Raw genomic sequence first — 13,521 nt, 5'->3', positions numbered from 1 at the left:
TCTCCGCTGCATTTCGCAAGGAGAAAGCCTACCAGCACTGCTCACGTTCGCCGATCTTGCCCAGAAATGGGATTTGCTGCTCATGTCAAGGACACTGCACTTTCCTGGGCAAGCTGCAAAGTGCTGGCAGATGGCCGTGCTCTCTGCCCGCTCCTGCCCAGCTCTGGGTAGTAGCGGGCACATTCCAGCCTGGCGAAGGCAAAAAACCTCGAGAGCTTTCACGCAGCTTTAGGAGAGCTGAGATGCTGAAAAGCAGCAAAGCTGAACAGCCGGGCTCAGCTTCAGTACGGTGCAATTGCCTGAATGGGGAAAACGAAGCAGCAGAGCAGCGGGCTTCTGTGCGCACTGAAGGCAATTGCAAGCATGCAGCAGCTGCTCCTTGCCAAGCACAGGCAGCCGCCTATGTTCTTCTTTCTTGACAAACTCACTGCTGCCCTTCTTTTCAGCAGTTGTCATCGTGTTCTCTGCATCTGGGAGCCTCAGGGGACGAGCGGGATTTTCCCAGGAGGGATTCGTCAGGACTACGTAAACACCCAGGCAAGTTGTCCTGGAACGCCTTCCATCCGCATGCCAAGAGTGAATTCAGCAGGCAGGAGAGTGGCAGCCAGCGTCCTCCAGCAGTCTGCCAGCTTCGAACACAAGCCGGCTTCTTGGCGGCTTCCTTCTTCGCCTCTTGCAAGCTACCGCGATCTCTGGCTGCCGGAGGCGGAGAAGCGGCTACTTCGCGCACAGAAAACTGGAACGGCAGCGGTGCCTTCCGCAGCGCCGCTTTTGCCGAAAGACGCCGGCAACCGGCGCTTCCCTTCGGCCAGCTCCGGAGCGCCGTCTTCTGCCTCTCTAGTCGTCTACATCTTAGCGAAAAACTTCTCCGCTGCATTTCGCAAGGAGAAAGCCTACCAGCACTGCTCACGTTCGCCGATCTTGCCCAGAAATGGGATTTGCTGCTCATGTCAAGGACACTGCACTTTCCTGGGCAAGCTGCAAAGTGCTGGCAGATGGCCGTGCTCTCTGCCCGCTCCTGCCCAGCTCTGGGTAGTAGCGGGCACATTCCAGCCTGGCGAAGGCAAAAAACCTCGAGAGCTTTCACGCAGCTTTAGGAGAGCTGAGATGCTGAAAAGCAGCAAAGCTGAACAGCCGGGCTCAGCTTCAGTACGGTGCAATTGCCTGAATGGGGAAAACGAAGCAGCAGAGCAGCGGGCTTCTGTGCGCACTGAAGGCAATTGCAAGCATGCAGCAGCTGCTCCTTGCCAAGCACAGGCAGCTGCCTATGTTCTTCTTTCTTGACAAACTCACTGCTGCCCTTCTTTTCAGCAGTTGCCATCGTGTTCTCTGCATCTGGGAGCCTCAGGGGACGAGCGGGATTTTCCCAGGAGGGATTCGTCAGGACTACGTAAACACCCAGGCAAGTTGTCCTGGAACGCCTTCCATCCGCATGCCAAGAGTGAATTCAGCAGGCAGGAGAGTGGCAGCCAGCGTCCTCCAGCAGTCTGCCAGCTTCGAACACAAGCCGGCTTCTTGGCGGCTTCGTTCTTCGCCTCTTGCAAGCTACCGCGATCTCTGGCTGCCGGAGGCGGAGAAGCGGCTACTTCGCGCACAGAAGACTGGAACGGCAGCGGTGCCTTCCGGAGCGCCGCTTTTGCCGAAAGACGCCGGCAACCGGCGCTTCCCTTCGGCCAGCTCCGGAGCGCCGTCTTCTGCCTCTCTAGTCGTCTACATCTTAGCGAAAAACTTCTCCGCTGCATTTCGCAAGGAGAAAGCCTACCAGCACTGCTCACGTTCGCCGATCTTGCCCAGAAATGGGATTTGCTGCTCATGTCAAGGACACTGCACTTTCCTGGGCAAGCTGCAAAGTGCTGGCAGATGGCCGTGCTCTCTGCCCGCTCCTGCCCAGCTCTGGGTAGTAGCGGGCACATTCCAGCCTGGCGAAGGCAAAAAACCTCGAGAGCTTTCACGCAGCTTTAGGAGAGCTGAGATGCTGAAAAGCAGCAAAGCTGAACAGCCGGGCTCAGCTTCAATAGGGTGCAATTGCCTGAATGGGGAAAACGAAGCAGCAGAGCAGCGGGCTTCTGTGCGCACTGAAGGCAATTGCAAGCATGCAGCAGCTGCTCCTTGCCAAGCACAGGCAGCTGCCTATGTTCTTCTTTCTTGACAAACTCACTGCTGCCCTTCTTTTCAGCAGTTGCCATCGTGTTCTCTGCATCTGGGAGCCTCAGGGGACGAGCGGGATTTTCCCAGGAGGGATTCGTCAGGACTACGTAAACACCCAGGCAAGTTGTCCTGGAACGCCTTCCATCCGCATGCCAAGAGTGAATTCAGCAGGCAGGAGAGTGGCAGCCAGCGTCCTCCAGCAGTCTGCCAGCTTCGAACACAAGCCGGCTTCTTGGCGGCTTCCTTCTTCGCCTCTTGCAAGCTACCGCGATCTCTGGCTGCCGGAGGCGGAGAAGCGGCTACTTCGCGCACAGAAAACTGGAACGGCAGCGGTGCCTTCCGCAGCGCCGCTTTTGCCGAAAGACGCCGGCAACCGGCGCTTCCCTTCGGCCAGCTCCGGAGCGCCGTCTTCTGCCTCTCTAGTCGTCTACATCTTAGCGAAAAACTTCTCCGCTGCATTTCGCAAGGAGAAAGCCTACCAGCACTGCTCACGTTCGCCGATCTTGCCCAGAAATGGGATTTGCTGCTCATGTCAAGGACACTGCACTTTCCTGGGCAAGCTGCAAAGTGCTGGCAGATGGCCGTGCTCTCTGCCCGCTCCTGCCCAGCTCTGGGTAGTAGCGGGCACATTCCAGCCTGGCGAAGGCAAAAAACCTCGAGAGCTTTCACGCAGCTTTAGGAGAGCTGAGATGCTGAAAAGCAGCAAAGCTGAACAGCCGGGCTCAGCTTCAATAGGGTGCAATTGCCTGAATGGGGAAAACAAAGCAGCAGAGCAGCGGGCTTCTGTGCGCACTGAAGGCAATTGCAAGCATGCAGCAGCTGCTCCTTGCCAAGCACAGGCAGCTGCCTATGTTCTTCTTTCTTGACAAACTCACTGCTGCCCTTCTTTTCAGCAGTTGCCATCGTGTTCTCTGCATCTGGGAGCCTCAGGGGACAAGCGGGATTTTCCCAGGAGGGATTCGTCAGGACTACGTAAACACCCAGGCAAGTTGTCCTGGAACGCCTTCCATCCGCATGCCAAGAGTGAATTCAGCAGGCAGGAGAGTGGCAGCCAGCGTCCTCCAGCAGTCTGCCAGCTTCGAACACAAGCCGGCTTCTTGGCAGCTTCGTTCTTCGCCTCTTGCAAGCTACCGCGATCTCTGGCTGCCGGAGGCGGAGAAGCGGCTACTTCGCGCACAGAAGACTGGAACGGCAGCGGTGCCTTCCGGAGCGCCGCTTTTGCCGAAAGACGCCGGCAACCGGCGCTTCCCTTCGGCCAGCTCCGGAGCGCCGTCTTCTGCCTCTCTAGTCGTCTACATCTTAGCGAAAAACTTCTCCGCTGCATTTCGCAAGGAGAAAGCCTACCAGCACTGCTCACGTTCGCCGATCTTGCCCAGAAATGGGATTTGCTGCTCATGTCAAGGACACTGCACTTTCCTGGGCAAGCTGCAAAGTGCTGGCAGATGGCTGTGCTCTCTGCCCGCTCCTGCCCAGCTCTGGGTAGTAGCGGGCACATTCCAGCCTGGCGAAGGCAAAAAACCTCGAGAGCTTTCACGCAGCTTTAGGAGAGCTGAGATGCTGAAAAGCAGCAAAGCTGAACAGCCGGGCTCAGCTTCAATAGGGTGCAATTGCCTGAATGGGGAAAACGAAGCAGCAGAGCAGCGGGCTTCTGTGCGCACTGAAGGCAATTGCAAGCATGCAGCAGCTGCTCCTTGCCAAGCACAGGCAGCTGCCTATGTTCTTCTTTCTTGACAAACTCACTGCTGCCCTTCTTTTCAGCAGTTGCCATCGTGTTCTCTGCATCTGGGAGCCTCAGGGGACGAGCGGGATTTTCCCAGGAGGGATTCGTCAGGACTACGTAAACACCCAGGCAAGTTGTCCTGGAACGCCTTCCATCCGCATGCCAAGAGTGAATTCAGCAGGCAGGAGAGTGGCAGCCAGCGTCCTCCAGCAGTCTGCCAGCTTCGAACACAAGCCGGCTTCTTGGCGGCTTCGTTCTTCGCCTCTTGCAAGCTACCGCAATCTCTGGCTGCCGGAGGCGGAGAAGCGGCTACTTCGCGCACAGAAGACTGGAACGGCAGCGGTGCCTTCCGCAGCGCCGCTTTTGCCGAAAGACGCCGGCAACCGGCGCTTCCCTTCGGCCAGCTCCGGAGCGCCGTCTTCTGCCTCTCTAGTCGTCTACATCTTAGCGAAAAACTTCTCCGCTGCATTTCGCAAGGAGAAAGCCTACCAGCACTGCTCACGTTCGCCGATCTTGCCCAGAAATGGGATTTGCTGCTCATGTCAAGGACACTGCACTTTCCTGGGCAAGCTGCAAAGTGCTGGCAGATGGCCGTGCTCTCTGCCCGCTCCTGCCCAGCTCTGGGTAGTAGCGGGCACATTCCAGCCTGGCGAAGGCAAAAAACCTCGAGAGCTTTCACGCAGCTTTAGGAGAGCTGAGATGCTGAAAAGCAGCAAAGCTGAACAGCCGGGCTCAGCTTCAGTACGGTGCAATTGCCTGAATGGGGAAAACGAAGCAGCAGAGCAGCGGGCTTCTGTGCGCACTGAAGGCAATTGCAAGCATGCAGCAGCTGCTCCTTGCCAAGCACAGGCAGCCGCCTATGTTCTTCTTTCTTGACAAACTCACTGCTGCCCTTCTTTTCAGCAGTTGTCATCGTGTTCTCTGCATCTGGGAGCCTCAGGGGACGAGCGGGATTTTCCCAGGAGGGATTCGTCAGGACTACGTAAACACCCAGGCAAGTTGTCCTGGAACGCCTTCCATCCGCATGCCAAGAGTGAATTCAGCAGGCAGGAGAGTGGCAGCCAGCGTCCTCCAGCAGTCTGCCAGCTTCGAACACAAGCCGGCTTCTTGGCGGCTTCCTTCTTCGCCTCTTGCAAGCTACCGCGATCTCTGGCTGCCGGAGGCGGAGAAGCGGCTACTTCGCGCACAGAAAACTGGAACGGCAGCGGTGCCTTCCGCAGCGCCGCTTTTGCCGAAAGACGCCGGCAACCGGCGCTTCCCTTCGGCCAGCTCCGGAGCGCCGTCTTCTGCCTCTCTAGTCGTCTACATCTTAGCGAAAAACTTCTCCGCTGCATTTCGCAAGGAGAAAGCCTACCAGCACTGCTCACGTTCGCCGATCTTGCCCAGAAATGGGATTTGCTGCTCATGTCAAGGACACTGCACTTTCCTGGGCAAGCTGCAAAGTGCTGGCAGATGGCCGTGCTCTCTGCCCGCTCCTGCCCAGCTCTGGGTAGTAGCGGGCACATTCCAGCCTGGCGAAGGCAAAAAACCTCGAGAGCTTTCACGCAGCTTTAGGAGAGCTGAGATGCTGAAAAGCAGCAAAGCTGAACAGCCGGGCTCAGCTTCAATAGGGTGCAATTGCCTGAATGGGGAAAACAAAGCAGCAGAGCAGCGGGCTTCTGTGCGCACTGAAGGCAATTGCAAGCATGCAGCAGCTGCTCCTTGCCAAGCACAGGCAGCTGCCTATGTTCTTCTTTCTTGACAAACTCACTGCTGCCCTTCTTTTCAGCAGTTGCCATCGTGTTCTCTGCATCTGGGAGCCTCAGGGGACAAGCGGGATTTTCCCAGGAGGGATTCGTCAGGACTACGTAAACACCCAGGCAAGTTGTCCTGGAACGCCTTCCATCCGCATGCCAAGAGTGAATTCAGCAGGCAGGAGAGTGGCAGCCAGCGTCCTCCAGCAGTCTGCCAGCTTCGAACACAAGCCGGCTTCTTGGCGGCTTCGTTCTTCGCCTCTTGCAAGCTACCGCGATCTCTGGCTGCCGGAGGCGGAGAAGCGGCTACTTCGCGCACAGAAGACTGGAACGGCAGCGGTGCCTTCCGGAGCGCCGCTTTTGCCGAAAGACGCCGGCAACCGGCGCTTCCCTTCGGCCAGCTCCGGAGCGCCGTCTTCTGCCTCTCTAGTCGTCTACATCTTAGCGAAAAACTTCTCCGCTGCATTTCGCAAGGAGAAAGCCTACCAGCACTGCTCACGTTCGCCGATCTTGCCCAGAAATGGGATTTGCTGCTCATGTCAAGGACACTGCACTTTCCTGGGCAAGCTGCAAAGTGCTGGCAGATGGCCGTGCTCTCTGCCCGCTCCTGCCCAGCTCTGGGTAGTAGCGGGCACATTCCAGCCTGGCGAAGGCAAAAAACCTCGAGAGCTTTCACGCAGCTTTAGGAGAGCTGAGATGCTGAAAAGCAGCAAAGCTGAACAGCCGGGCTCAGCTTCAGTACGGTGCAATTGCCTGAATGGGGAAAACGAAGCAGCAGAGCAGCGGGCTTCTGTGCGCACTGAAGGCAATTGCAAGCATGCAGCAGCTGCTCCTTGCCAAGCACAGGCAGCCGCCTATGTTCTTCTTTCTTGACAAACTCACTGCTGCCCTTCTTTTCAGCAGTTGTCATCGTGTTCTCTGCATCTGGGAGCCTCAGGGGACGAGCGGGATTTTCCCAGGAGGGATTCGTCAGGACTACGTAAACACCCAGGCAAGTTGTCCTGGAACGCCTTCCATCCGCATGCCAAGAGTGAATTCAGCAGGCAGGAGAGTGGCAGCCAGCGTCCTCCAGCAGTCTGCCAGCTTCGAACACAAGCCGGCTTCTTGGCGGCTTCCTTCTTCGCCTCTTGCAAGCTACCGCGATCTCTGGCTGCCGGAGGCGGAGAAGCGGCTACTTCGCGCACAGAAAACTGGAACGGCAGCGGTGCCTCCGCAGCGCCGCTTTTGCCGAAAGACGCCGGCAACCGGCGCTTCCCTTCGGCCAGCTCCGGAGCGCCGTCTTCTGCCTCTCTAGTCGTCTACATCTTAGCGAAAAACTTCTCCGCTGCATTTCGCAAGGAGAAAGCCTACCAGCACTGCTCACGTTCGCCGATCTTGCCCAGAAATGGGATTTGCTGCTCATGTCAAGGACACTGCACTTTCCTGGGCAAGCTGCAAAGTGCTGGCAGATGGCCGTGCTCTCTGCCCGCTCCTGCCCAGCTCTGGGTAGTAGCGGGCACATTCCAGCCTGGCGAAGGCAAAAAACCTCGAGAGCTTTCACGCAGCTTTAGGAGAGCTGAGATGCTGAAAAGCAGCAAAGCTGAACAGCCGGGCTCAGCTTCAGTACGGTGCAATTGCCTGAATGGGGAAAACAAAGCAGCAGAGCAGCGGGCTTCTGTGCGCACTGAAGGCAATTGCAAGCATGCAGCAGCTGCTCCTTGCCAAGCACAGGCAGCTGCCTATGTTCTTCTTTCTTGACAAACTCACTGCTGCCCTTCTTTTCAGCAGTTGCCATCGTGTTCTCTGCATCTGGGAGCCTCAGGGGACAAGCGGGATTTTCCCAGGAGGGATTCGTCAGGACTACGTAAACACCCAGGCAAGTTGTCCTGGAACGCCTTCCATCCGCATGCCAAGAGTGAATTCAGCAGGCAGGAGAGTGGCAGCCAGCGTCCTCCAGCAGTCTGCCAGCTTCGAACACAAGCCGGCTTCTTGGCGGCTTCGTTCTTCGCCTCTTGCAAGCTACCGCGATCTCTGGCTGCCGGAGGCGGAGAAGCGGCTACTTCGCGCACAGAAGACTGGAACGGCAGCGGTGCCTTCCGGAGCGCCGCTTTTGCCGAAAGACGCCGGCAACCGGCGCTTCCCTTCGGCCAGCTCCGGAGCGCCGTCTTCTGCCTCTCTAGTCGTCTACATCTTAGCGAAAAACTTCTCCGCTGCATTTCGCAAGGAGAAAGCCTACCAGCACTGCTCACGTTCGCCGATCTTGCCCAGAAATGGGATTTGCTGCTCATGTCAAGGACACTGCACTTTCCTGGGCAAGCTGCAAAGTGCTGGCAGATGGCCGTGCTCTCTGCCCGCTCCTGCCCAGCTCTGGGTAGTAGCGGGCACATTCCAGCCTGGCGAAGGCAAAAAACCTCGAGAGCTTTCACGCAGCTTTAGGAGAGCTGAGATGCTGAAAAGCAGCAAAGCTGAACAGCCGGGCTCAGCTTCAATAGGGTGCAATTGCCTGAATGGGGAAAACGAAGCAGCAGAGCAGCGGGCTTCTGTGCGCACTGAAGGCAATTGCAAGCATGCAGCAGCTGCTCCTTGCCAAGCACAGGCAGCTGCCTATGTTCTTCTTTCTTGACAAACTCACTGCTGCCCTTCTTTTCAGCAGTTGCCATCGTGTTCTCTGCATCTGGGAGCCTCAGGGGACGAGCGGGATTTTCCCAGGAGGGATTCGTCAGGACTACGTAAACACCCAGGCAAGTTGTCCTGGAACGCCTTCCATCCGCATGCCAAGAGTGAATTCAGCAGGCAGGAGAGTGGCAGCCAGCGTCCTCCAGCAGTCTGCCAGCTTTGAACACAAGCCTGCTTCTTGGCGGCTTCCTTCTTCGCCTCTTGCAAGCTACCGCGATCTCTGGCTGCCAGAGGCGGAGAAGCGGCTACTTCGCGCACAGAAGACTGGAACGGCAGCGGTGCCTTCCGCAGCGCCGCTTTTGCCGAAAGACGCCGGCAACCGGCGCTTCCCTTCGGCCAGCTCCGGAGCGCCGTCTTCTGCCTCTCTAGTCGTCTACATCTTAGCGAAAAACTTCTCCGCTGCATTTCGCAAGGAGAAAGCCTACCAGCACTGCTCACGTTCGCCGATCTTGCCCAGAAATGGGATTTGCTGCTCATGTCAAGGACACTGCACTTTCCTGGGCAAGCTGCAAAGTGCTGGCAGATGGCCGTGCTCTCTGCCCGCTCCTGCCCAGCTCTGGGTAGTAGCGGGCACATTCCAGCCTGGCGAAGGCAAAAAACCTCGAGAGCTTTCACGCAGCTTTAGGAGAGCTGAGATGCTGAAAAGCAGCAAAGCTGAACAGCCGGGCTCAGCTTCAGTACGGTGCAATTGCCTGAATGGGAAAACGAAGCAGCAGAGCAGCGGGCTTCTGTGCGCACTGAAGGCAATTGCAAGCATGCAGCAGCTGCTCCTTGCCAAGCACAGGCAGCCGCCTATGTTCTTCTTTCTTGACAAACTCACTGCTGCCCTTCTTTTCAGCAGTTGCCATCGTGTTCTCTGCATCTGGGAGCCTCAGGGGACGAGCGGGATTTTCCCAGGAGGGATTCGTCAGGACTACGTAAACACCCAGGCAAGTTGTCCTGGAACGCCTTCCATCCGCATGCCAAGAGTGAATTCAGCAGGCAGGAGAGTGGCAGCCAGCGTCCTCCAGCAGTCTGCCAGCTTCGAACACAAGCCGGCTTCTTGGCGGCTTCCTTCTTCGCCTCTTGCAAGCTACCGCGATCTCTGGCTGCCGGAGGCGGAGAAGCGGCTACTTCGTGCACAGAAAACTGGAACGGCAGCGGTGCCTTCCGCAGCGCCGCTTCTGCCGAAAGACGCAGGCAGCCGGCGCTTCCCTTCGGCCAGCTCCGGAGCGCCGTCTTCTGCCTCTCTAGTCGTCTACATCTTAGCGAAAAACTTCTCCGCTGCATTTCGCAAGGAGAAAGCCTACCAGCACTGCTCACGTTCGCCGATCTTGCCCAGAAATGGGATTTGCTGCTCATGTCAAGGACACTGCACTTTCCTGGGCAAGCTGCAAACTGCTGGCAGATGGCCGTGCTCTCTGCCGGCTCCTGCCCAGCTCTGGGTAGTAGCGGGCACATTCCAGCCTGGCGAAGGCAAAAAACCTCGAGAGCTTTCACGCAGCTTTAGGAGAGCTGAGATGCTGAAAAGCAGCAAAGCTGAACAGCCGGGCTCAGCTTCAATAGGGTGCAATTGCCTGAATGGGGAAAACGAAGCAGCAGAGCAGCGGGCTTCTGTGCGCACTGAAGGCAATTGCAAGCATGCAGCAGCTGCTCCTTGCCAAGCACAGGCAGCTGCCTATGTTCTTCTTTCTTGACAAACTCACTGCTGCCCTTCTTTTCAGCAGTTGCCATCGTGTTCTCTGCATCTGGGAGCCTCAGGGGACAAGCGGGATTTTCCCAGGAGGGATTCGTCAGGACTACGTAAACACCCAGGCAAGTTGTCCTGGAACGCCTTCCATCCGCATGCCAAGAGTGAATTCAGCAGGCAGGAGAGTGGCAGCCAGCGTCCTCCAGCAGTCTGCCAGCTTCGAACACAAGCCGGCTTCTTGGCGGCTTCGTTCTTCGCCTCTTGCAAGCTACCGCGATCTCTGGCTGCCGGAGGCGGAGAAGCGGCTACTTCGCGCACAGAAGACTGGAACGGCAGCGGTGCCTTCCGGAGCGCCGCTTTTGCCGAAAGACGCCGGCAACCGGCGCTTCCCTTCGGCCAGCTCCGGAGCGCCGTCTTCTGCCTCTCTAGTCGTCTACATCTTAGCGAAAAACTTCTCCGCTGCATTTCGCAAGGAGAAAGCCTACCAGCACTGCTCACGTTCGCCGATCTTGCCCAGAAATGGGATTTGCTGCTCATGTCAAGGACACTGCACTTTCCTGGGCAAGCTGCAAAGTGCTGGCAGATGGCCGTGCTCTCTGCCCGCTCCTGCCCAGCTCTGGGTAGTAGCGGGCACATTCCAGCCTGGCGAAGGCAAAAAACCTCGAGAGCTTTCACGCAGCTTTAGGAGAGCTGAGATGCTGAAAAGCAGCAAAGCTGAACAGCCGGGCTCAGCTTCAATAGGGTGCAATTGCCTGAATGGGGAAAACGAAGCAGCAGAGCAGCGGGCTTCTGTGCGCACTGAAGGCAATTGCAAGCATGCAGCAGCTGCTCCTTGCCAAGCACAGGCAGCTGCCTATGTTCTTCTTTCTTGACAAACTCACTGCTGCCCTTCTTTTCAGCAGTTGCCATCGTGTTCTCTGCATCTGGGAGCCTCAGGGGACGAGCGGGATTTTCCCAGGAGGGATTCGTCAGGACTACGTAAACACCCAGGCAAGTTGTCCTGGAACGCCTTCCATCCGCATGCCAAGAGTGAATTCAGCAGGCAGGAGAGTGGCAGCCAGCGTCCTCCAGCAGTCTGCCAGCTTTGAACACAAGCCTGCTTCTTGGCGGCTTCCTTCTTCGCCTCTTGCAAGCTACCGCGATCTCTGGCTGCCAGAGGCGGAGAAGCGGCTACTTCGCGCACAGAAGACTGGAACGGCAGCGGTGCCTTCCGCAGCGCCGCTTTTGCCGAAAGACGCCGGCAACCGGCGCTTCCCTTCGGCCAGCTCCGGAGCGCCGTCTTCTGCCTCTCTAGTCGTCTACATCTTAGCGAAAAACTTCTCCGCTGCATTTCGCAAGGAGAAAGCCTACCAGCACTGCTCACGTTCGCCGATCTTGCCCAGAAATGGGATTTGCTGCTCATGTCAAGGACACTGCACTTTCCTGGGCAAGCTGCAAAGTGCTGGCAGATGGCCGTGCTCTCTGCCCGCTCCTGCCCAGCTCTGGGTAGTAGCGGGCACATTCCAGCCTGGCGAAGGCAAAAAACCTCGAGAGCTTTCACGCAGCTTTAGGAGAGCTGAGATGCTGAAAAGCAGCAAAGCTGAACAGCCGGGCTCAGCTTCAGTACGGTGCAATTGCCTGAATGGGAAAACGAAGCAGCAGAGCAGCGGGCTTCTGTGCGCACTGAAGGCAATTGCAAGCATGCAGCAGCTGCTCCTTGCCAAGCACAGGCAGCCGCCTATGTTCTTCTTTCTTGACAAACTCACTGCTGCCCTTTTTTTCAGCAGTTGTCATCGTGTTCTCTGCATCTGGGAGCCTCAGGGGACGAGCGGGATTTTCCCAGGAGGGATTCGTCAGGACTACGTAAACACCCAGGCAAGTTGTCCTGGAACGCCTTCCATCCGCATGCCAAGAGTGAATTCAGCAGGCAGGAGAGTGGCAGCCAGCGTCCTCCAGCAGTCTGCCAGCTTCGAACACAAGCCGGCTTCTTGGCGGCTTCCTTCTTCGCCTCTTGCAAGCTACCGCGATCTCTGGCTGCCGGAGGCGGAGAAGCGGCTACTTCGTGCACAGAAAACTGGAACGGCAGCGGTGCCTTCCGCAGCGCCGCTTCTGCCGAAAGACGCAGGCAGCCGGCGCTTCCCTTCGGCCAGCTCCGGAGCGCCGTCTTCTGCCTCTCTAGTCGTCTACATCTTAGCGAAAAACTTCTCCGCTGCATTTCGCAAGGAGAAAGCCTACCAGCACTGCTCACGTTCGCCGATCTTGCCCAGAAATGGGATTTGCTGCTCATGTCAAGGACACTGCACTTTCCTGGGCAAGCTGCAAAGTGCTGGCAGATGGCCGTGCTCTCTGCCGGCTCCTGCCCAGCTCTGGGTAGTAGCGGGCACATTCCAGCCTGGCGAAGGCAAAAAACCTCGAGAGCTTTCACGCAGCTTTAGGAGAGCTGAGATGCTGAAAAGCAGCAAAGCTGAACAGCCGGGCTCAGCTTCAATAGGGTGCAATTGCCTGAATGGGGAAAACGAAGCAGCAGAGCAGCGGGCTTCTGTGCGCACTGAAGGCAATTGCAAGCATGCAGCAGCTGCTCCTTGCCAAGCACAGGCAGCTGCCTATGTTCTTCTTTCTTGACAAACTCACTGCTGCCCTTCTTTTCAGCAGTTGCCATCGTGTTCTCTGCATCTGGGAGCCTCAGGGGACGAGCGGGATTTTCCCAGGAGGGATTCGTCAGGACTACGTAAACACCCAGGCAAGTTGTCCTGGAACGCCTTCCATCCGCATGCCAAGAGTGAATTCAGCAGGCAGGAGAGTGGCAGCCAGCGTCCTCCAGCAGTCTGCCAGCTTCGAACACAAGCCTGCTTCTTGGCGGCTTCCTTCTTCGCCTCTTGCAAGCTACCGCGATCTCTGGCTGCCAGAGGCGGAGAAGCGGCTACTTCGCGCACAGTAGACTGGAACGGCAGCGGTGCCTTCCGGAGCGCCGCTTTTGCCGAAAGACGCCGGCAACCGGCGCTTCCCTTCGGCCAGCTCCGGAGCGCCGTCTTCTGCCTCTCTAGTCGTCTACATCTTAGCGAAAAACTTCTCCGCTGCATTTCGCAAGGAGAAAGCCTACCAGCACTGCTCACGTTCGCCGATCTTGCCCAGAAATGGGATTTGCTGCTCATGTCAAGGACACTGCACTTTCCTGGGCAAGCTGCAAAGTGCTGGCAGATGGCCGTGCTCTCTGCCCGCTCCTGCCCAGCTCTGGGTAGTAGCGGGCACATTCCAGCCTGGCGAAGGCAAAAAACCTCGAGAGCTTTCACGCAGCTTTAGGAGAGCTGAGATGCTGAAAAGCAGCAAAGCTGAACAGCCGGGCTCAGCTTCAGTACGGTGCAATTGCCTGAATGGGGAAAACGAAGCAGCAGAGCAGCGGGCTTCTGTGCGCACTGAAGGCAATTGCAAGCATGCAGCAGCTGCTCCTTGCCAAGCACAGGCAGCTGCCTATGTTCTTCTTTCTTGACAAACTCACTGCTGCCCTTCTTTTCAGCAGTTGCCATCGTGTTCTCTGCATCTGGGAGCCTCAGGGGACGAGCGGGATTTTCCCAGGAGGGATTCGTCAGGACTACGTAAACACCCAGGCAAGTTGTCCT

This window comes from Vidua macroura, chromosome 2, assembly GCF_024509145.1.
Source record: "Vidua macroura isolate BioBank_ID:100142 chromosome 2, ASM2450914v1, whole genome shotgun sequence".
Taxonomy (NCBI): Eukaryota; Metazoa; Chordata; class Aves; order Passeriformes; family Viduidae; genus Vidua; species Vidua macroura.
The sequence above is the reverse complement of the archived record's forward strand: the minus strand, read 5'-3'. Positions refer to the sequence as shown.